Below are 24,834 nucleotides of genomic sequence, written 5' to 3'. Positions count from 1 at the left end.
GTTCTGGCTTCCTAAAGTCTCATCCGGAAAGATCTAAGGACAGGTGCATCTCTGACTTATTGCTCATTGTTCACATGACTTGTCTGCTCCCTTCGAATTCCTTTGCAAAGTTTTTGGTGTGATAAATGACATCCATCATGGCATTGGGCCACTGATTGTTCAGAAAGTGGACTAAGATAGCACGCGTGCCCTGGGTGCCTGCCTATTCCTGGCACGCAAACTGGGGAATGTTTTCCAGGACCAGTGACCTCTTCTCAGTAATAGGAGCTCGTGGGTACTGGGCCATAGTGGGCTGCCCAGAGTGGCACGTCATGTCACTGAGGGAGGCTGTGCCTCTTTCTTGTCTGTCATCTCTGTAGGAAGTGCGCAGAGGGGAAAAGGTGAAGAAATTCCACCAGAATCCTGTGCATTCGGATCACTGAATTTTGGCAGTCAGGGCTAGGATTTTCACACACACACACACATACACACACACACACACACACACACACACATAAAATGTCCTAGGAAACATCAAGCCAAGTGACCAAGAATGTGCCTCTTCACAAAGGATCAGGATCATTGGGTTTGTTGTTTATTAGTATCCAGAAAGGTCAGCTGTGTTCCTTTGGGACTAATTACAGGGTGACTATTAGGGTGGGAAAAGGAAGAAGGAAAGGGAAATCCACAAAGGGAGCAGCAGTTTATAATGTGACATCTGCAAAATGCAAAGTTCACATGCAGCTCTAGTCACTTGTTACCTGGGACAGTGACTATTCTAAAATGGATCCTCTTTACCTGCATAAGGGAAAAATCCTCTAGGTTATCAAATAATAGGATGAAATAATGTCCCCCCCATCTGTATTGGCATCATAAAAACAACTTTCATCTCTTAAGTGGGGAAAAGTTGGCAAGAGCTTTCATGAAAAGGTACCGCTTAGTCTCATCACAAGCCTGGGAATGCGATTAGAGGACAGTGTCCCTTTTAGATAGGGACACTGAGATTCTGAGCAGGGAGGAGAGTCGCCCAAGCCTGCGGAGCCAGAGATGGAGTGGGTTTTTTTGTTTTGGTTTTTTGTTTGTTTGTTTGTTTGTTTTGGTACTGGGGATTAAACCCAGGGGCACTTAACCACTGAGGCACATCCCCAGTCCTTTCTATATTTTATTTAGAGACAGGGTCTTGCGAAGTTGCTTAGGGCCTTGCTAAATTGCTGAAGTTGGCTCTGAACTTGTGCTCCTCCTGTCTCAGCCTCCCGAGCGGCTGGGATTCCAGGTGTGCACCACCGCACCTGGCTGGAGTGGGTTCTTGGGTGTACCTGGATGTGGAACTTCACAAAAGGTCATGAGTAGACCTGATGTGTGTTGTCCCAAACCAGGACACTTTGGAGACTGAGAGGCACTGCAAATAATGAAATGCCAACTGGGAGCCAGGGCTGCCTCACACATACCTAGGCACATGGCTGCTGTACTCATGAGGCAGAAGCAGAGGGACCAGGTGCCCTGCACACCTCCCTCCCACCTGCTCCAGTGGGGAGCACCCTGCTGAGGCTCGGAGGCAGACATCTCTTTGCTATTGGCAGGAGACATACATCCTCATCTCTTTCTGAAAGTCAGCAACTTTTCAGTTCTGAGAGAAGCAGTTCCAAAGATAAACTTAGCGCTGTCATGGGCGGTCAGTTCTCTCCTGTTCTGTGCTGTTGTGTTGGACCAGACTGGACCCCAGAGCTCAGGAACTGGGGCCGTGCTTGAAGATGCAGCCCAGGACATAGGACGGGGAGCTGAAGTGTGCTGCAGGACAGTGAGGGGCTGTCAAGACAGAGAACAACTAGGCAGCTGGCCCCACAGCTGGGCAGCAAGCGGATTGGGTGTAACTCTCAGTGGCCGAGGGCCTCTCCTGGGAAAGGCCAGGAGGCTTACTGGAATGGGGAATAGAGAGCCCCCACCTGGCCAGTCGTCACTTCTTTCCTGGTCACTGTTGCTATCTGTGGTGACCACAATATCTGTTGTGGCGAGAACTCGCCTCTGGATATAATTTCTGATGCAGAAGCATAGATTATGATTAGTAACTGTATTTTGAAGACCAGCACTTTTCCTTTGCAGAATGCTTTGTAATTTTTAAAGTTTTTACTACTGTTTTTAAAATGTGTGAAGTGCTTAAAACAGCTACCTGACTTGCATTGAAATTACTAGCAACTGTTTTCTGTTGTTATTATTTCACTTGATTCTCACAAACACCCTATAAAATAAGTTGACAGATAAGACAGAGGGGAGAAGGACTCATGGACTGACTGAGTTCATTTCCCACCCTTAGCCAGCCTCGTTCAGTGGATTATCCTGCAGAATTCTAGGCGTCCTGGTGAGGACAACAGCTCCAGGCCTACCACCCCAGAATTTCAGCACTGGTCTATATCATGAGGCCACTGACACTCTGGGAACTCAGAATCCTGGAACTCTGAAGCAAGTTTGCCAGTGTCATGAGGCTGCCTTGTGACTGGGCAATTGCCTGTGTAGTGTGCTATGCCCCCCTGGGCTGGTTCTCCATGACCAGTACGGCAAAGCAACATCCATCACGGGCACCCACGCTCTACAGCTGTGTTGCCAAGGTATCGAGGAACCCAAAGGCATCTGTCAAAACACATTTTTGATGCATTTCCAAAACATGCTCATAAATCAGTGGAGTAGAAAAGAATTGTCCTCTTTCTCATCTGGGACCTTGCTGATTAGTGTCTAGCACTGACAGTGAAGAAGTGAGACCCACACAAGAGCAACTTGAAGCTGTTTCTGGGGTACATGCTGACAATTCGCCACACTTACATCCTTAGAGTAAAAGAAGACTAAGAGAGAAAGATCGCTGGGGGCTCGCCCATGAAGAAAGGTCAGACCCCACTAGGGACAATCCAACATTGGGGGTCCAAGGGGAGAGCTCTTTGAGAAATCAGAGTGGTGGTTGCTTGTGTTTGCTCCTGTGGTACCAAAAGGCTGGCGACATCTTGCCGTGGTCGTTTCTGGAAAGGCCCAGACTCTGGGTCCAGAGGTTGACCTTTGTTGGTAATAAAGGTGCATTAGAAATTCTCAATGAGCGTCATCAGGGAACTGCTGTGCATGAGTGGTAATCGTGACACCCCTGTGTAGGAACACATGCAGTGAGCCAGGGCCTCTTTGTGGAGCCCTAGAAATCAAAAGACAAAGCAAAGTCAGAGCAAAGGGCGTTGACACCACCAGAGAACATTGCTGGCATCCTTGGGGCGAGGCTGTTTCCAAGTCTGATTATTTAAAAAGCACGTTTTAAAAGTGCACCGTCTTTACTGCTAAAAAAATCAGAAAATCCAATAAAAATTATTCCCCTAATTCCTTCAGTTATCAGAGTATTATTTCCTTATTGTTTCCTCCAATTTTTGCTCATTTACATATAAGCTTATAGGACAGGCCGTGGTGCTAGGGCTCCTACCCAGGGTCTCACACTTGCTGGGAAGTGCTCTACTACTGAGCACACCTCAGCCAGCATACAAGTTTCTAATATAGTTATAGTCAAACAGTACATGGAATATTGTGTTATACCAGTAGTTGTAACCAAAGGTGGAATTTCCCCCAGGGACATTTGAAATGTGTAGAGATATTGATAAGTGTAACTAGGTAGATGGGAAAGGAGGTGGCACATGATACGGCTTCTAATAGAGACCAAGGAGACTGTTCAACATCCTGCAAAGCACAGGACAGCTTCCTGCAAGAAAGAATTTTTCAGTCCAAAATGTCACTAGTGCTAAAATTGAGAAACCCTGTGTTATACTTTTTCCAACAATTTTTTGCTTCATATAGAGTATTTGATATTATTCCATTGTCTTTGAATCAATTTAATCCATATGTTTGGTGGTTATACATTATGGGTACTGAACAAAACATGTCTTAGGTTGTTTTCTGTTGCTGTAATAGAATACCTGAGACTGGGAAATTTATATAGAAAGAAGGTTTATTTAATTAGCTGTTCTGGATGCAGGGAAGTTCAAGATTGAATGGCCACATCTGGGGAGAGTCTCATGCTATGTTACAACATGTTAGATGGCATCACATGTTGGGAGTGTGTGGGAGAATGTAAGCAGGGACATGAAGAAAGAAAAGGAGGCAGTGCTCTCTCACAACAGCTCTTATGAGAACTCATCTGTTCCTGAGAGAATTAATCCAGCCTCGTTAGGGAGACATTAATCTGTATAGGTCTCACCTCCCCAAAACTGCACTGGCAACCAAATTTCATCATGAGTTTTGGTGGGGACAGACCACATTCAAACCAGAGAAATGAGTGTAAAATATTCCACTGAATTATTGTGAAATAACTTCCACAGCTATCCCTCTATTGTTGGGCATTAAGGTTAAGATATTTCACTACTGAATAGAGCACTGCAATGAATATTATGCAAATTTTAAATTTTAAATCATTGTATTTTAATTAATCCCCAATTGTGACATTATGCATTCACTGCAGAAAAAGAGATTGGAATTGTTCTGTGATTGATATTTTATATTTTAGTTTCCTGAGAGTGGTGACTTGCCTTATTTAATGTTTTCATCCTTAAAATATCAACAGTGTTTTCAATACACTGTGACTCTATAAATGCTCATTTAGTATATTTTTTATCATGCTAAGGAAGTAGTCATCAAACTCTTGTTTACTAAGAATTTTTTTTAATTGGGTGGTTATATTTTTTTTTCATTGATCAGTGAAACGATTTATCAATATTAACCAATTTCCTAATTTTACATTATCCTCATATTCTTGAAATCAGTCTTACTTTGTTATTAACATTATTCTTTTTATGTATTGACTGAGCTGAGCTCTTGGTATTGCATCAAATTTTAATCATAAGAAAATTTGGTTTATAATTTTATTTTTTTGTGCCCTCTTTGCCAAGGCATGTGCAAGAGGAGAGGGACGGTGGCAAAATGTCCGCACAGCCAGCATGGGGGAGTCACAGAGGAAGCAGAGGAGATAATCCTGTGTTGTGCTGACCCACGTAGGTCTGTCGGGCTGCCTCTTTCCTGGGGTCACCTGTATCTCCCATGAAGTCTCAGCCTCCCTGAATTGCTTTCCACCAAAACCTCCAACTTTTCTGAGAGTGTCCTTGGCTTGAACTTTTCCACATGCAGTGTTTCCATCAGCTTTGGGTTGCTGTAATCAAAAGACCTGACAAGAACAAAGGAGAGGAGCAAAAGTTTATTTTGTCTCCAAGTTACAGAGGCTCAGTCCATGGGCGGTAGACTCTGCAGCTCTGGGCTGAGGTGAGGCAGAACAGCAAGGTGGAAAGGTGTGGCTGAGGAAGGCAGATAAGGACATGGTGACCAGGGAGCAGAGAGCGCCACTCACCAGGAATGAGGTAAGAACTCAAAGGCACACCCCCAGTGACCTACTTCCTCCAGCCACCCCTACAGTGACCACGCAGTCAATCCACATGGGTGGATTAATCCACTGATTAGGTCACGCCTCCCATAATCCAATCATCTCACCTCTGAACGTTCTCACATTGTCTCACACGTGAGCTCTTGGGGATGCCTCATATCTAAACCAGAACACTTGATTTCAGACAGTTCCTTAGGGGACAGCTTCAGGGCTCTTTGACTGCTTACCTCCCACTCCAGAACAAGCTCTGAGTAGTGGCTCCAGAGCTGGAGGTGACGTGATCCTCCTGCTTCAGAAGCCGGTGCTGGGTGGAGGTGCCGGCGGCCTCTGTCCTGGGAGAGAACCTCTGCTCTAGGAACGCACCAGGGTGATGGCGATCATGACCCCAGTATTCTCAGCAGGTTGCACCTGAGGCGCAGCCTCTGTCTACCAGGAGGTGCTAGGTGGGAGCAGGGAGCCCCAAACCTCTCAGCTACACTCACCTACAAATAGGCCTCTGCAACAGGAAGCTGGGAGGGATTAAAAATGCCCACCCAGAGAAGACACTGAGCTCCACGGAGAGCATCCTCGAGGTCCTACCGGCTCCTTCTCCACAGGGTCTCCTTCTGAGCCGCCATCCCAACCTGACCCCCGCCTGCACCGGAGCCAATGACAACCAGCTCCTACTGTTGTTCTGATGAATCGTCACCAACAGTTCAGTTAGTTCATTTCCTTAAAAATCTCAGCAGGCCTCCTCCAGGAGGTGGGTCTTCATTTGTCACTCTTTCACCTGGTTTATCGTCGCCTCTGTTAGGCACCCAGGCTCCTGTGTTCGTGGGCCTGGATGGTGCAGTCAGGTCCTGTGTGTCAGGTCCACGCCACAGCTCACTTACTCCATGCAGCATCAGGCACCTTCCTCATTGTACAGAGGATACTTGGAAGCTAAGAAAAGCCAAGCAGAGCAGTGCTTTACAGTGAGGAAGTGGTAAAGGTGTGTGAGACACAAGAACAAAGGTCTCTGACCTTCAGCCTGGCGTCTAACTGGGGTAAGACCAACACGCATGAGGCGGTGAGCACAGGATGCAGGACACTGTGCGAAATCACGTTGTTTTCCTACTTTTATGATGGCTTGTTTCCTCCCTTTCCAAATCATAACCGCATCCAGAGCAAAGATGGCATTTTCCACTAATGGTACCTTTCAGAACACTTGGCGCTTTGCTGGGCATAAGATGCACTCTGGTCCCTTGGTGCTAAGGGAAGCGAACGTAGGGACAGAACATGTAGGAATACACAGGGTAGAAAGTTGGGATTTCACTAAATGCCAGCAAGAAAGAGTACAAGACTCAGAAGGGAGGTGATTTACTCAAGGTCACACAGCTCATTTAGAGATGGACTAGGCAAAAATGGGCTCCCAGGATCCCTGCCCAGGGCACCTCCCCAGCGCCCACTGCCTGCGTAGGTCAGTACAGTGAGCCATGATTCTCTAACTCAGGAACCAAAAGGCCCCCTGTCCCCACCCCAACACATAGCACTTTTCTTCTTATAACTGACTCCAGAGACTTAGCTCAGGAGCCATTTCTTGGAAGTCTAATCAGAACCGTCCAGTCTGATGGAGATGCCTTCTCCTCTATCCCGTGGCACTTTGGGTATTCCTCTACCACAGCACCCTGGCAGGGACCACCCTCACTGGCTTGGGTGCCTGTCTTCCTATTAGATTGGAGGCTCCAAAGCTAAGAACTGTGGCTCCTTTGGTGAGACCATTGCCTAACAGGTGGCCTCCTGATCAACACTCAGTGAATGAACGGCTGCAGAGCAGCTCACTTGGCTGTATGATGTAAAGGTCAAGGTCAACAACAGATTCTTGGCGCAGGAGGCAAACTGGCAGAAGATGAAGATGGATGCAGGGACCAGGCAGGACCAGGTGAAACAACACAGTCTGTTCCTTGGCTGCACCCTGATTTGAGGATCACCTGGTGCACTGTTTGCATCTGGGGCGACAACAGTGAACACCATAGACACTGTCTACCCTCACGTGGACCCACAGTCCAGCAGGGGAGGGAGACAACAAACACGTGACTAAGCAGGAGAGTTTCTGATGGGAGAGGGAGAGGGGGAATAGGGTAGAGAAGGCAGGAGTGAGCGGCTCTTCGGAAAGTCGATCAAGAAAGGCCTTTGAGGAGGCGACGTTTCAGCTCATCACCCAAATGAGAGAAGGAACCAACCTTGCAAACGGGGACCTTCCAGGAGAAACGACTGGCCACTGCAAAACTCCTGAGCTTGGCTGAAGGCACAGGAGGCCTCAACCAGGTTGGAACCCTCGAATTGGGGCTGGAGAAGAGCGGAGGCCAGGTCACGAAGGGCCTGAGGTCAGGGAAGGAGTGGAGATATCCCTCTTAGCCCCCTGGGAAGTCACAAGAAGGTTTGGGACAGGGGACAATGCGTTCTGATTTGTGTGTTGGTGGGAGTCAGGTCAGGGAGCGAGTCCCATCTTCAGTGCCGAGTCCTAATACCCAGGGGGGCTTCCTGTCAACTTTAGGAGGGAGTCAGGGGCTGAAGACAGGGGGCTGTGTCTGTCAGAAATTGAAAGGCTTTTTAACTACCCTGGTTGCTGTTTGTGTAACCCTATGATCTATAAAATCCTCATGATTCACCAGTTCGTCTTTGGAGAATGGGGCAATAGGGTGGAGCTAAAGATAAGACACCCCGAGGTGCAGAGTAGGAGGGGGTGGCTGGCCAAGAAGCAGAGCGCCAGCCAGGTCCCAGGCCTGCAGGAAAAGGAGAAAAAAAAAAAAAAAATGGAAGAAAACAAGAGAACCAGCAGGTTTGGACTTGAGAAGCAGAAAGACAGGAGAGGGAGCTTTTGTATCTAATTATGCCATTTAGTCGTGCAGGCAGCCCCTCATCACACGGCCCTTTGCAGCCAGGCTCTGTCAACAGTGTCTAATTATGTTGCCTAATTACTACCTCTACATCACTTACCAACATTTAACTCACTCCTTCCTTGATTCGGCAGCAGGACCCGCCAAGGACAGCAGATCTTATTGACAATAGGGAACCAGCTTGGGGTACTTAAGATGCCATGATGAAAAGCAGAGTTGAAAAAGATTTTATCCTAATAGGTGGTAGAAATTTCTGGACACAGAGGGACCAGCTGGGAAGCAATTGGTACAGCAGTCCCAGGTCTCTCCTACCCATGATTTAGGACACTCGTTGTAAAAAGTAAACCGACCTGAATGCGAGCAAAGGGCAGGTCTGAGACTCCTCTCTTAATTTTCCCAGACTGCAAATATTGCTTTGCAAATTTAAAGGGCTATTTCTTTTCATGTTCAGGTTCATGAATGCAGTGCTCAGCATGTGATAGTTACTCGGTGAAGGTTATGAAGTAATTCTTCAGGAAAGAAATAGGCCACACGGCTAAATGGGTGAGCAGAAGTAGGTCATGGCATGAGCACAAGGCTGCTGGCCAGAGCTCCGGAGCCAGAAGGCAGCCATCTGCTAGGACAATGCCTGTCCCCACGGCACAGGTTCATTCCACTCCACACCATGAGCCTGCATGGGACAAGAGTGCTGAACTCAGCCAGTGCTTATCATCTCCCTGGGAAAGTAACATCTTTCTGTTACTTGTCCACCTTCAAAGCAGGAATTCCATTCCGCATTCTAATCATGGCTTACCAGCTCTGTGACATTTGGTAAATCCATTTTCTCTTAAATCCCAGTTTTCTCATCTGTGAAGCAGGAGATTGTACTTCAGAGTTCAGCTAGAGAGCTGTGCACCTACGTACTTCATCCATTTCTCTCCATGTAGCATGGTGGTGACATCATGTGACACAGCTTTGCCACTTTGCAAGCACCAGCCACTTGGGCAAGCTCTGCAACATCTGTGTGCCTCAGTTTCCTCATCATCCAGGTGGGAATGATCGCACTGGAACCTATCTGCCAGGGTTGATAGGAGGAGTGGAGGGGCCAACGCCTGGGATCGCCGAGATGAGGACCCGGCTCATGTCAGGTCTTCTCCTGTCCTCAGACGGCTGGACACGCTCACATGCATGTCGGGACCACCTGACGTTTCTAAGGATGAGATCATTTGACAACGTTCGGGTAGAAACAAGTCACGCAGTTCCCTTTGTTAGACTTGCCCTTTGGGTTTGGGTTTGTTTCCCCAGAAAAAACAATTCATGAATTAAAATTTCCAATGAAGTCACTGGAAAGTTAAGTTGAATGAGCTTTATGAGAACAGGCTTGTACAAAGCCACCTGCCATAACTTTTGTGATCTCTCATGCTTTTGTCCCCTGCCGCCACCCGCTCCAGTCTGTTTCAGGGTTGAAGCGGAGGATAAGGCTGACAGCCCCTAACCCGCTGCTGCCGAGAATACCCACGGAGCATGGCACCTGCGGGAGGGAGTCAGGACAGAGCCGGAAATGGGCTCGGTGGGGCCTGTGAGGGAACTTGGAGCTTCCTCAGCTTCCTCGCAGGTTGGAAATCGAGTGGAACCACCCCAGGAAAGCAGCAGTCTGGGGATCCTGATAGGGATGTTAGGCTGTGGTGTCGGGTCATGGAGAGCACCCCAGAATGGCCTTGCTTGCCTGCGTCATTTTGTATCTGTTCTTAAAGGGAAGGCAGTGGCTGAGCCCAGAGGTTCTCACTGTGACTTGGAACAAAGATGCAGAGGAGAAAAAGGGTTTCGAATTTGGTCATTTGGGGCAGGGAGGAAGAAGATGGGAGGAATGGCAGCTTCGACTTCGCCTGGGAGGAGCAGGCAGAGATGCTTGGGTCATGGTCCAGGGGCTGCTGCCAGGCTGAAAGCTTCCCGATGACTCTGGGGGACGTTGGTAATAGAGCAGGTGACGTGTCTGTGGGTCAGGTTTTCCCATGGCAGATGCTGGAGACATGCCCAAGTCCATTGTCAGAGCTGGAAGAGGTTTTCACAAGTTCTCCAAAACTGCATATGCTAGCTCCTGGGCTGGGATCCAGCAGTTTCCAGAACTGAGGGTCACCACAAGCAAACTGCTCTGCTGAAAGGCTGGAAGTGTGAGCTAGGATCTAAGAAGGGGAGAAGGAAGGGGTTCCACAAACAGATCTTTGCACTAGCTTGTACCCACTTGTTCTCATGGGATATGAAGACCTCATATCAGCTGAACCTGGGATAATTCTGAGGGCTTATTTTAGCTTGAGCTCCTCCTGGCATCAGTGCCATGTGGGGGATATAGTTGACATTTGGTCAAAGTTTTTCTGATCTTGACGACTATGCTATTGTGCTAGCATGGAACCGTGCAGAAGAAAACAGGATGTGACAGAACAAAGAAACCGCACAAAAATCTTCTTGGTGACTTCTTGAACCAATAACTATTGCCCAAACATGCCTTTCTCCTGCCCACAGGGGCATAGTGGGTGGAAGGGTCAGATATATTTAAGGGCCCCAGGACAGGGCAGATGGCTATTGTGTCAATTTCTTACTGGGTTTTACTGATGACTTAGCATAAGCTGCTGACCCATGGAGACACAAATAGCATGAGCCAGAGATGATGTCTTAGCGAGTGCAAATTTGGTCAGTAGGAGATGGACTTTTAGGAGGTGAGGTCATCGGCCATGTCTCACACTGCCATTTGGAGAACTGTGGAACTGAAATCAGAGCACAGAGTGTCGTGGTTCCATCCGGAGGCATCTGTGTTCCATTGTGAACTTGTAGTATCAACCTAAGGTCCTACTGGTCATCCGCCCCTCTTTCCATCCAGTCATTAAGGATTCATTTGGTATCTATTGTATGTCAGACCCTCTGCTAGGTTCTGGGATTGAAAGTTCCAGACGAGTACCTGTTCCCAAGGAGCTTAGTGTCCTGCGGAGCTGACAAATATTTCAAATATAACAGCATGAGTGCTGGACAGTCAGCTGCCATAACAATGAACCCCCAAATGTCCGAGGCTCTCAACACCAGAAGTTTATTTCTCCCACCCACTGCTTGATCTTTACAGGATGGCTGCTGCTCTGCGCCACTTCCCTGCCCTCAGGGGACACGCCAAGGCAAGCAGACTCTATCTGGAATGAACTACTCTGGTGAGCGAGGGAAAAGAGAGTGGGAATAAATGCCAGCTCTTCATTGCTTCTGCTGATTGCCTGTCACTTCTGCTCTCATTTCATTGGCCAAAGCAAATCACATGATCAGGCATGACATCAGCTTGGCAGCCATGGGCAGTTAACAGTTAACAGTTGGCAGTTAACAGTTGGGAGGAGAATATCCCTTCTATCATTGACAGAGGACGGAGGTTCAGGCAGCATGCAGAAAGGCACTGACATGTTGGAGCGTCTTTTAATTCAGTTTATTAGTACATGTGTAGTGAACCCACAGGTTTTGTTTCATTTTTCCTGTCTAACCCTTAGACACAAGCTCTGCCCAAGCTAATATGGTAGAGAGAAGGTATTAGGATTGGTGTCATAATTAGAGTTTCTAATCCTGGACACCTGCATAAAAGTTGTGACTAACTGGGAAGCAGCTTCTGTGACAACCCAGACGTTGAGATACACAGACGTTGCGATGACCTGGGGTCCTTTTTATGGAAAAAACCCCAGGCTTGAAGTCAGGGACTCCGGGGTTTGAGTCCTTCCTGGCCATTTACTAGGTGTGTGATTTGTTTATTTTATTTTGTATATTTTTAGTTGTAGACAAACACAATACCTTTATTTATTTTTATGTGGTGCTGAGGATCAAACCCAGTGCCTCACAGGTGCTGGGTAAGTGCTCTACCACTGAACCACAACCCCAGCCATAGCTATGTGATTCTGAGGAGTCAATTTGACCTCTCTGAATTTTAGTTGCTTCATCTGTAAAATGAGGGTGGTTATGAGAAAGGGAAATTGCTCTGTGAACAGAAAGGAGCTCTTCAAGTGTTCAGCCTTTGTGAAAATTGGACGGAAAACGTTATACAATGTGGGCAGTTCTGTTTTTTCCTTCCCTTGCTATGGGGAGCTGGGGAACAACACAATCAGAAAGTTCATTGGCAGCAGCTGAGATGTGCTGAAGCTGGTAATTATCTGCAAGACAGCCTGAGCTTTGATTGTATGTAAGTGTGTCTGGCATACCCATCAATAAGACATGTGCCTTGATGGAAGGCTGACAGTCTATTTACAGAGGCAACTGTGATACTGTAAAAGAAAGAAAAACAAGCTGGAGGTCTAAGTGGTTCTGGAGGATATGACTTCCACATTGATCTGTGTGACTGGCTGTTCTAGGATGGTGTAAACCTGAGCAAAAGATTTCCAGAATTGTCATGCTAATCCAGGATCTTAGAGATGGATGAAATCTTAGCAACAACCCCTTCTCTTTATGGATAAGCAAACTGAGACCACAGAAGCTAATAAACTGACTTTAACATCACTTACTCTTTACTGCTAAGCATGACATTAATATCAAGTGGCTATTCAGACACAGAGAAAAACTATTACCTATCTTTTATTTGATGAACCCATGATCACTAATCTCTTAAAAATTAAATTTTAATATTTAGCATTAAACATGCCTAAATATTTATTCACTATTTACACATAATCAACCAAAGCACAAAAACTTCACACTAAATTTTCCCAGACATTTAAACATTCATTACAAATTTGTAATCAAGATCTTAGATAAACAAATAATTAAAACTACACAGCTAATAAAGCAGAGTCTTCTGCATGCTCTGAACACCTTAAGGAGTAAGTGCAAAGAACATCACTTTGATTAGAGAATTATTGCAGTATGGGTAAGTGGCTTTGGAGACTCTGGAAAGCCAGAGGGAAGATACTTCTTTGTGGATGCCAGGGTACCCTTGCTTCTCCTCCTCATGTACAGGTGACGTGCTGAAGCTCTAGGACTCAAAGACTAGGAGGTGGTCTAGGAGCACATTTTCAATTATGTGCACGGACTGTTGGCATAAATTTCTCCTAAAATGATGATACAAAAGCAGGCAAAAGCAGGCTGTGACACAGTTCAGATGAGCTCTATATTTATTAGACCCCTATCCAGAAGACAGTATTTCCAGGGGACACGCTTCTCTTGGGGATTCGAAGACCAAGGTTGCTCTGTGACTGTAGTTAGCTATCCCAGCTCCTTATGGCCCCAGACTTCTGATAGGACATTCTGCATCACTGATTAATTCTATCAGGAGCTTTATAGAGAGAGGGAGAGCGAAAAGAATCTGATCTTTATGTAGTGCACCCCAAAAGCTGTATATATTTGCACTACCAAAGCTATTTTAGTAATAAAAGTATAATAGCATGAATTAATTTAAAATTGTTCATTTTAATTTCATTTTGTAGCTTCCCAAAGTTGCTACTTTTATACCTTTCCAGAATTACAATATTTTTATAGGATTTTTGATCTATAGCTTCCCAGAGAGAGTTTTACTGAATTCATACAAGTCCCAAAGGAAAAGAAGATATGATTTCTGGACAGCTGAGTTGATAGGTTCAGTTGGGACACACAGTAGGCCATTCGTAGGCCACCCTTGATTGCGTGGTCCAAGATGGCATGCAAGCACCGGATGGGGAAGAGGGAAGTGGAAGGGAGAGGCTCTTTCCTCTTCCAAGAGCGACCCTGAAGTTGCTCATACAGCTTCTGCTCATTTAGAACTTGGTCACACTCAGCAGGAAGGGAGGCTGGCGATCCGCTTCCAGTGCCCAGACAAAAACCCAAGTGTCTTACTAATCTGAAACAGAACTAGCATGCGGGGCTGAGGGGGGTCCAACAGCGTCTGCCACTGTTCACACTTGGGGCCACCAAATATTTGTGGGCTCTCCTCACACACAGATACACCTCCCCCCTCCCCAAGGGAGGCAAGTCCTGGGATTCAGTGTGGCGTCTTTGCCAGGAGCACCTGAGGGGAAGCAGTCAGGGCCAACTGTAGTCCTGGTGGTGTGAAAGGCAAGCAACCTCCCTCGCCACCCCGAGCTCTTGCACACCCACCCCTGAGGGTGGTACATGAACCGGGAAGACTGTAATAAAAACCCCATTCAGACATGAGCTCAAAAGAAAGCACACATACACTACTGGTCCATGGCCATGATCAAGTCTTGCTGGGCAGGAACTAAAAATCTTTTTTTTTTTGTCTGTCAGCAAGCGAGTCACTTTGTCAACCCATCTGGGGACCTTGGCTCTGCTCAAGGCAGCCTCCCATGGCTGGCAAGCTCTGTGGCTCTTTAGCCTTTCCCTCTGGGAAGTCCTCCCTTGTCCTTGGCTTGATCTTCTGCTATCTACTCTCTGACAGAGAGCTCTGGATGTGTGCAGTGCCTAGAAAAGAAGTGGGAACGAAGTCTGAGTTTTTGCTAAAACTGCCTATTTGGAGCCTGGTCAGGGGTCTCAGGTGATGTAATCAGTTCATGTTCTCTCTCTCTCTCTCTCTCTCTCTCTCTCTCTCTCTCTCTCTCTCTCTCTCTCTCTCTCTTTTTCTCTCTATCTCTATCTCTTGGCTATGCTGCCCACTATCCTATGGATTTATTCTCAGGCAAGTCTTTGGGCAGCTCGATGGGTCCATTTCACACCACACCCCCACTCCAGTAAGTCTGCCCAGGTGTGGTGGCCTTGTCTAGCTTGGGACTCCTGTTTACCATGCTGCGCAGCATCACATCGTGAGCCAAAAGGGTAGAAAGATGGTGCTCTTTTTCTTCCCCCTCAAAACCAAGGGATGTGCTCTCAGGCTAAAGGGAAAGCAAAATGAAAGACACCCAGGACATGTGGCCACCAGCAGGTGCAAGAGTTCTTGATGAGAATGGGTGGAAATACCAAGGAAGTTTTGGCCTCATGTGATAGGATATGTTAGGCCCCAAGGCACATCTTCCTGGGCACCCTTAGCAAGAGCTTGCTGTTACTTCAGATACATGGAGCAGGCCAGGAACCTGGTGACAAAGAAGCATCTCCATCCCAGAGGTGATGCTGGTCCTGAATGGTCCTGTCCCCTCTCACTTGCTATTGACCACAAAGCTCAGAATGAAATGTCTCTCCCCATCCCTCCTTTTTCCACTTCCCTAAAAGTCTCCCTCCTACTGGTCCTTCCCCAGCTTTAGCTCATGGGGAGCCCCCAGGGGTGGAGACTCAGGAAATAGAGGCCCTGAGCTTGGGGAAGAACGAGCTGGGTTAAAGTGAACTCCTTGGTCCCTGGGGGTGGGTGGAGAGGGCTGAGGCCTGCTGCCTTTATTGGGACCCAGCTGCTGCATCAGTATTGGGGCCCAGCTCCTGCATCAGTAAGCAGGGAGGGAGTGTCAGGTGGACCTACAAGGGGAGAGCTGCCAGGGACATCTAGCTAAGGAAGATTCTTCCACCCAGGAAAATGTGCTGGCCTGCATACGGCTCCATCCAATCCAGTCCTCCCGCTGTCCCCCACGATCCCACCTTCAAGAACCCAACTCTCCCCTCACCCACGTACCTGGCCCTCAGAAGTTTCCAAGCACGGGTGCTGCGCTGCACAGCTGCTGGTCCCCCGGGCTCAGGAAGCTACCCCATGATAAAGCACTCAGGAAATGTGTTCCTTTAAAAGTGTGTCCCTTCTCCCTGCATCCTGTGCCCCCACCTTCCCCAAACCCCTCCGGGACTCATCTTGCTCCAGCTTCCAGGGTTTTGCCTTGGGGTCCCATTCCTGCAGGATGACAGTGGAGCAGGCTGCTGCTCAGAGATGGCCCTGAGGCTCAGTCCTCCACAGCCTGCAGGCAGCATTCTCCTGGGACCCAGACTTGCAAACTCGGTCTCCTCTGGGGCAGAGGCTGGCTGGGATTTCCTCTTTCGTCTCCCCAGCAGGGCCCACTCAACCACACCATCATGGGGAAATGGAAGAATGTTTGGACATAAGCCCTAACTAACTCAGGGAGATCTGGAAGACTAGATGGATCTAAAAGGGTGGTAAGCTCATGTTAGGCCAGTGTTGGGACTTTTCCATGTCTTAGTACTCCTGGAGTCAGAGGCTGGGCCTGAAGGTACCGGTGGGGAGGCTGGGCCTGGGGCATCATTCAGCACCTCACTGTGGCTGACTGAAGTTAGCCAGGACATTATCTCCCAAGATACTGTAACCAAGAGGTGGAGTCTGTTTCACCACCCTGTGCAGAGAGGCCCTGGGACCACTCTGACCAAGAGAACAGAGCGCAAGTGAAGCAACGCCACTTCAGGCGTAGTTCTGCAGGGCCTGGAGGCCTTGCTTGCTGCCTCTGCCAAGTCAGCCACCATGAAGGAAGTTCATGTGTGCCTGAGATGACCACTATGCTGTGAGCAGCCCAAGAAGCCCCCCTGGCCAGGTGCTGGAGGGCCATGGCCTGTGTGTATGTGTGTGGGGGGAGTGGGGGGTGCAATCAGGCTGAGGAGTATGAGGCACCAGACATAGGAACCTTCCAGATTACAGAATTTTAACAATACCTGTGATTTTGTACTTGACTTTCTCTTCTGCTCAAAATCTCAAATCCCAATGACATTCATTAACATAATCTTATTTCTTTATCATATTGTTAGTAGTAATATTGACATTGTGAACTTGAAAAAAGATAACACTGAGCTTTTATTGTCTTTAAAATAAATTCCTTTAGGGCGCAATTTCTTAGACTCAACTCTAAATCTGGGGCTGGATAATTCTTTATTAGGACAGTTCTGTGCAAGGTAGACAGTACATCTACCCACTTGGATGCCAGTATAGACCCTCCAGTGGTGATAATGGAAAATGTCCCCAGGCACTGTGAAATGTCCACCCCAGATTAAAGACAGACACTGCTTTATGAATACACAGTCAACACATTGAGTCTTAACAAGTTTTGAACTTCTCTCTGAATTTTGACAGCAACTAGCTGTGTAGGTAGCTTCATTTTTCAAGTTTTAGTGGATGCTTTTTACTTTTTTAAAAATGTAAAACATTTGCTTTGTTCCAGAGTAATATAATATGTCACCAGCAAGTTTTTTTTTTTTTTTAAAAGCTTGCTTTTCAGTTATCTAAAAGAAAATATTGAGTAGCTGATACTGTCAAAGAAGTTTCCATTTCCTCTCTCTCCCCTGTTCCTCTGTTATTTTCTGATGACCACTTTTCATTAGTTTGGGAATTTATCCCTCCCCTCTTTTTGGAAATATAAGCCAATACGTTTTATGTGTTTGTATGTATATTGACCATTTCCCCCTTTCTTACGTGTTTGCATATTCTGTAAACATTGCTGTGTACGTAAGAATGTACACCTATCTGTGCTGATTGACGTCCAAGAGGCTGCCATATGCAATATGAACTCTGTGGTGAGTCCACCTTCAATGGAGAAGAAAGACGGAGGCCTGGGCCAGGAGATGAAAGCCAAGGCCTCAGGATCTTAAATCCTATAGCATACTTTTCCCACATAATCAGGGGCCACCCTGAATCCGCCCTTGATAAAGCTCTCACTTCTGGGGATGGATAAATACGCCAAGAAGCCTTTCATGTAACTGAGTGGGACGATCTTCTTTAATAGCAGGGTGAGGCAGTTTGCTTGGGACCAAAGCAAGTTCCTTTGGAAAACGTCCCTTGACTGGAATGTGTTTAAAAGTTGTCTCGGCTGAGGCTAAGAGTAGGAAATGAGTGGAATGGGGCCTAGCCTCCACTTGTCTCAGCCACTGGATTCCATTAAATGAGTTGTCAAGAAATCTCAGAGTCAATTTTAGCCATGTATTGTCAAAATATCTAAAGGTAAAATTTGAGCATTAGTTTGTTGCTTTCATTACCAAAAATTCCAAACATTGCCAAGCACAGTGGCGCACATGCCTGTAATCCCACCAGCTCTAGAAGCTGAGGCAGGAGAATCACAAGTTCAAAGCCAGTTTCAGCAACTTAGCCTGGCCCTAAGCAACTTGCCTAAGCAGGGCAAGACCCTGTCTCTAAATAAAGTATTTTAAAAGGGGCTGGGGATGTGTCTCAATGGTTAAGTACCCCTGGGTTCAATCCCCAGTACAAAAAAAAAGAAAAAAGAAAAAAAAAAATTCTAGACATAAGCAAAAGCAGAGAATGAAATGACTGAGTACAGTCATCATGCAATTTCAACAACCAGTAACATTTGGCCACACTTGGTTCATATATCCCAACTTTTCTCCTGAAGTATTTTAAAACAAATTCTACATGATCAGTCATTTCACTCTTAAATGCATCTTTAAAAAAAAAAAAAAGTAGGTGGTGAGGGGTGGGAAGGAGCATTTTCTTGTATACTATCAATGTCAGTATCATCCTTCTAAAAGTAACTTCGATTTTTTTCCCCTTATGCAATATCCAGCCCAAATATAGATTTCTCTGATTGTCTAAAAATGAACAAGCAAAGAAACAAAAGCCTGAATTTTCCATTAGTTTAAATCAGGGTCTAAACAAAGTCCTCTCCTTGCATACGGGGCCCCTACTGTGGGACTGGAGCCTATGAAAAAACAAAGCCACAGCACTCTGGCTAGCTGAGAACGAGCTGACAAGGACAGGAGCATCAGGTGATACTAACCCCTGGGTGGTTCTGTTATGGCGAGATTGCAATAAACCATCCTGTTGATCTTAAAGCAGGAGACGGAACCATCTTTTTTCACCAGCTGGTGGTCCAGATTCACCAGCTGGCAGGATAGAGGGGCAGGCTGCAAGTCTACCCCCTCAGATCCCCTCCAGGGGTTAGAGTACACCCTTTATACCATAAAGGTGTATACCATATACTTTTATACCATAAGTAAAGCATGTCAGTATGTTAATCCTAAGTGGCTGTTGCTATGATTCAAAACTACAAACAAACATCATGAGATCTAAAATCATAAGCAGAAGGGGAAGTGGGTCAAAGTGACCTTAGTTGAGTGCAAGTTAAAGAATGGTTACTAACATCCAGACAATCATTCTCTGACAGAGTACACTGTCCAAGAAAAATGGAAACCAAAAAGAGAACAATTTTACATTGTATAAGAACTGCCATTTTGTGTTGACAAACATGCTGTGCTAAGCAACCGTTGATGGGGTACAGAGGCAGGGTGTTCCGATGGGAGAAGCATTTCCTACATGACATGGAGTCTCAGGGTAAAATGGAGTCTGTTTGGTCATTGCCCATGTAGCCTGGCCCATAACATTTCCCCCTTTTTCTAGAAACAATCAAATCCTTGATTTATCTTTTAAATTAGGTAAGGGCCATGCATATACATTAATTTGACTCACAAAATATATTGTTTTAGTAGCTTGGGCCTTGTAATACAAAATGTTGTAGCATCTGGAACATGTTAATATCATGAAGATGATAGAAATCAATAGTGTCTTACCAGGAAGTGAAAGAGCTGAGATGTTGTCCCCATAACAAGGCCTAACAAAGCTAACAAGGCTGAAGAGGATAAGGCCTTTATTTGTAAACCTTTAAATGTAAACACAACAGTTACCTATTGTCCTTTGATTTTTGTAAAATATCTTTTTATTGGCATGTCCTCTGTGCTTAGTAGAGATCCCTTTATCTTTGTTATTTAGGGCTAGAGAATCATACTAGCAAACACTGATTAAGCCTACCTATGTAGGAGGTTAGGAAGATCTGTAGGCCTTAAACTAACCAAAAACTTAAGACTCTGGCAGTTTCTCTTGATAGTTATCAGGGATTTTTGCCTAAGAATCTTTTCTTTGTCACCTCCAGTCTTATTTTGGGGGGGCTAACACCAGTGTACATCATAAGTTATATTAAAATAACTATTGTTTTATTTTTAAAATGTCTAGGAATGACTGTTTTTTGGTTTTAACTATTTTTGTTAGGTGTTTAGGATCAAGCTGGTCAAATTGACATCGTTCCTATCTGTTGTTAAGAGTCAGCTGTTCCCTTGGGGGTCACTCTTAGGGAACTTGTGAGCAGCCTCTTAGCTTGCTAGTGCCACCTGTGCTAGGATGGGTGAAGGTCTCGCTGACCATGTGGCTTCCCTTGGAAATATCAGGAATGTCTCCCCTTTCCAGTGACCCTCCTCTTTTGCAGGATGAGCACTGATCGGCTTTTTTTAGAGTCCCAGTAATCTCCTTGACTGGGAGGTCATGTGACCCAGTAGTGCAAAGCTCTTCCCCTGTTCCCTGGGTTCAGGCTAACTCAGAGGGCAAGAGCCAAATATTGGTTTTTCTCAGCTCTTTTATCTTAATTTAAATCTTAAAGTCTTGTTCTTAAACATCCAGCAAGCCAGTCTTATCAGTCTTAAAGTAAGAGATTGGGCTTTAATTTTAATGTTTAGAACTTTACAGTTATTTTTTACCCCTTTTATTTACTATCTATCTAGAGATGATGGCCTAATATGCTTTTATAAGGCGTTAATAGTAGTTAGTTTACAAGGAAAACTCAAAATGAGATTACCAAGAGTAAAAACATATTTAGTTTGTACATAATTTTGAAACTTGACTGAATATATCCCCTATTTGAGATCACAGTGATTTTTATAATAAAAACCAATCTTTTAAATAGTAAGGTGGGTCACTTTACCTTTATCTCAGGTAATGTGGGGCTCTTTACAAATCTTAGGTAAATCATTTTAGTTTTGAAGCTGATCTTTGTCCCGTTTTAAATATCATTTTTATAAAGTTTACAGACATAGTTTCTGGAGTCTATATTAATGTTAACTAATACAATATGACACTACATCTAAAACATGAATCAAAGAAAGACCGAGAGAGTTTTTAACTTTTGTGTGGAAAAAAGGTAGCAAAATGTTTTTTGTTTTACATTATTAATCTTTAAGTAGATCAGATTCTTATTATCTTTTTAAAAATACCTTTAAGTTTTTATATTCCAGTGTTAAAGATACTGTTACCAAAAACTTAACTTTAGAATATACCAGCTTGATAAAATGCTCTTTTAAACTTGTATACCTGGAAGATATGAATACATTTAATATACAAAGGACAGTAATAATATCTTAATTACATTGATGTTTTTATATTAATCAAGTTTAGCTTTTAAAGAAAAATTTAGACTCTTTAATGTAGTATAATACTCTAAAATAACAGTTGTTGTTTAACCAGAGTTGTACAAACCCTAATTTTTTAAGACTAGTTGTGCTAGAGAGTAAACTTAACAGATACAATGTTAACAGTAAATTAATGTGTGTGTGTGTGTGTGTGTGTGTGTGTGTGTGTGTGTGTGTGTGTGTGTGTTTTGGTTTAAAAATTTTTTTTTTGTAGACAGACACAATACATTTATTTATTTATTCTTATGTGGTGCTGAGGTTCAAACTCAGTGCCTCACACATGCTAGGCAAGCGCTCCACCAGCTTGTAAATTAATGTTTTAAGAAGTACTTGTCATTTTAACATATAGACTAAACCTTGGTTGATATCAGCACATTCATGTTTGACCTAAGGGAAAAACCTTGAATAGTTTTAATGGTTGTGTTACTTGTATATACACACAAACCTTTTAAAATTTACCCTAATTTATACTTTATCACTTAATTAGACCCTCTTGTTATTTGCTTAAATGTATTACAACTTTATTTTATCACGTAAAGACTTTTTTCCTTTTACTAAATATATTTTTATACCTATAATTTTAGATTTTCTTTCTAATTTGTTAACCCCCTTTTTCAAAAATTATACTCTGAAACAGCCCTTGTAAATTTCTGAATTTAGATAAATTACTCCATTTTAATAAGATGAAATACTTTGTTATTTTAGTACTCTATTTGAAATGCAGTTGAAACTTTTGGAACCTTTATATTGAATTACACCTGTTGAGACTTTTAGTAACCTTGTTTTCAGTGATGACACAAAGTAATTTTAAACACTTTTTTTATTTACTGATTTATGAAAACATCAATAATGATTTAGGTATGTTACCCTATGGAAATTAAGGAGTTAAGAGTACTTGATGTTATATTTAACAGTTAGCATTTTAACTCTGGAAACCAATCAGGGGTCTAACAAACATATCCATGATCAATCCCATACTGTCAAATCTAATTTACTTATTTTTAAAAACCAAATATCAGACAAGTGTATTGGACAGCATTACCCATTTCTTTCCTGTTGAAGAAAAATCTAGAAACCATGGATATTAGACATTTTATAGAAATTAACATTGCATCAGTTGTGTGACCACCTAGAGAAACTTATGCGTTAATAACCTTTAAAGACATCTTTACTTTTATTTATTTACCCAAGATAAATCATGTGAATTCAAGGCATTTGGAACCATTTTTTAAAATTTTAGTTTATGAGCTTATATGCCAATTTTGGTGCCAAACTTATGTAGACATGACAATACGCCAGTGTACATACACATAAAACAGACAGACAATGGCCTTGTAGCTTATTTTTCAAAACCCAATAAATTGAGAACTTACAGTGTAAATTGGCCTCTGAATGAAACAGATAGTTTAAAAAAACTTTATAGTTGGATACAATAGGTCTGATCAAAAAAATTAACCTGGGTGCACCAGATAGAAATCATGAACTCAAAAAAATAGAATTTTAAGTCTTTCTGGCCTCTATCCTGATGTGGTCCCACTCATCAGAGATGAAGCGTTAAGAGAATATAGACAAAGGGTGTGCCCCATCCATCCCTGAAAGTGTTTCCAGAAGAGACAGCAATGTTTCCAGAAGAGACAGCAAGGGACCAACTTCCATTGGTCTCCTTGGGAGAGTCCCCTCAGGTTGGGGTCTTGTTCTAAACCAGTTTTTCTGGTCCCTTGAAGAGCAACCATCAAAACTTGAACCTGGCATTTTGGTGAACCAACTCCAATAGTTGGAACTTCTTCATGCCTGCAAATCTTTTAAGTTTTTTGGGATTTTCTGCTAATATCTGGGGCTGACTGAGAGACAGAAGCCAAGTCTTCCCAGACAAAATGATACGGCCATTAATTTGTCCTGTTGGCAGCAGTTTACATTTCATTGCAAGCTGTAGTGAACATGGTTAAAAACCTTTTTAACCATTTTTCCCGGGTTGGTAAACAGGCCAGGTTTGGATTAGATTTCCCAAGACAAGGCTAACAATTAAAACAAAAGGCAGAAATAAAAAGAAGGAGAGAGACAAGAACTTTGGCGAGTCTCACTAGGGCAGAGATTAATATAAACAAACATTAAACAGGACAAGGCAGAGACACAGACAGACATTCTCTCCTCTACTGGATCCCAGCCTCCAGATTGTTATCACAGTCCATTTACTGGCGCGCTGGGGTCTTGACTGAAGCCTCGTCAGACTCACGGTCACTCGATACCCCTTTGGGCATTACAGCCAAGCTCTTGCTACACCCCGGAGGAGAGTCCCTGGTACCCTTCATAAGATTTCCAATCAGGCCCTTGGAACAGCTAAGGAATTACAATCAGGTCAAAGGGAGAGAACAGATGAGGTACCTCCAGACACATGAAGTTCCGTCCTCCTCCAGAGCCTCTGGAATCGCAGGTGTGAGCCTCTGTCGTGGGCGGGCTCCAATGGGTCATCCCAGCAGGTCCAGACCCTGGCAAAGCAGAGAACTCCCACAACTGGAGAGGGAAGACGCCTCTCTCTCCTTCAGAGGATCCAGGACTCCCATGCACCTGAGACCACAGGCTTGACTCTGGTGATCATCTCGCTGGGGCCTCCAAAATGTTTTGGTGGCATTGCAATAAACCATCGAGTCGATCTTAAAGCAGGAGACGGAACCACCTTTATTCACCAGCTGGTGGGGTGGAGGGGCAGGCTGCAAGTCTGTACCCTTCCACCCCTCTAGGGGTTAGAGTGCACCCTTTATACCATAAGTATAAAGTAATCCTAAGTGGCTGTTGCTATGATTCAAAACTACAAACAAACATCATGAGATCTAAAATCATAAGCAGAAGGGGAAGTGGGTCAAAGTGACCCTAGTTGAGTGCAAGTTAAAGAATGGTTACTAACATCCAGACAATCATTCTCTGATAGGGTACACTGTCCAAGAAAAATGGGAACCAAAAAGAGAACAATTTTACTTTGTATTAGAACTGCCATTTTGCGTCGCCAAACATGCTATGCTAAGCAACCATTGATGGGTACAGAGGAGGGGTGTTCCCATGGGAGAAGCATGTCCTACATGACATGGAATCTGTTTGGTCATTGCCCATGTAGCCTGGCGCATAACAGTTTGACCGCCAGATCCACAGGGCTGTGCAAGACACCTGTGACCAGATATTTCCAAGTTGAATGCTCTTCATTCATTCTATTGTTTCTCTTAGGACATGATTTTTTTCTTCCTTCCCATTCTCCTTTTAGCATGCTCCAGTGGGTGAATGTCGATAGCAGACGTGTTACAAAGAATTGCTATCCTCAGTTATTGATCCTTGGATCAACACAATGTTTTTATTTAGAGATAAAGAGCACTAATAACTTGACAGATGGGCAAGTTGGGCCTGCGTTCGGTGTTGTGGACACAAAGCAGAGCTCACAGCTTTCCCTGATTCTTCCTTTTCAGATACCAGCAGGCCATATTGGTCCTGACCACCCCTCCATTCCTACCGAAATATGTTTTACCACTCAATCATTTGCAAATAACCAGTCGACATCCATCAGAGCGCAGTTAGGAGCTTGGGCCCTGGAGTCTCATAAGCGTG

General features: G+C 44.6%; 1 long non-coding RNA gene across 3 annotated transcripts; it reads right to left on the bottom strand.

The window, feature by feature from the left end:
- Positions 1-178: 178 nt before the first annotated feature.
- Positions 179-23,931, bottom strand: LOC306659559. Of its 3 annotated transcripts, none has more exons than XR_013763336.1 (3): positions 23,626-23,931; positions 4,982-6,289; positions 179-3,148 (listed from the first exon to the last, which is right to left on the bottom strand). It is a non-coding gene; the product is annotated as an uncharacterized lncRNA (long non-coding RNA). The 3 variants fall into 3 exon arrangements; XR_013763337.1 differs by having other exon boundaries at positions 5,021-6,289; XR_013763338.1 differs by lacking the exon at positions 179-3,148 and having other exon boundaries at positions 3,178-5,155; positions 5,476-6,289.
- Positions 23,932-24,834: the final 903 nt, after the last annotated feature.

The sequence above is a fragment of the Sciurus vulgaris genome, assembly GCF_902686455.1.
Source record: "Sciurus vulgaris genome assembly, chromosome: 1".
Lineage (NCBI taxonomy): Eukaryota > Metazoa > Chordata > Mammalia > Rodentia > Sciuridae > Sciurus > Sciurus vulgaris.
Note: the sequence above shows the minus strand (reverse complement) of the source record. Positions and strands in the feature narration are given on the sequence as shown.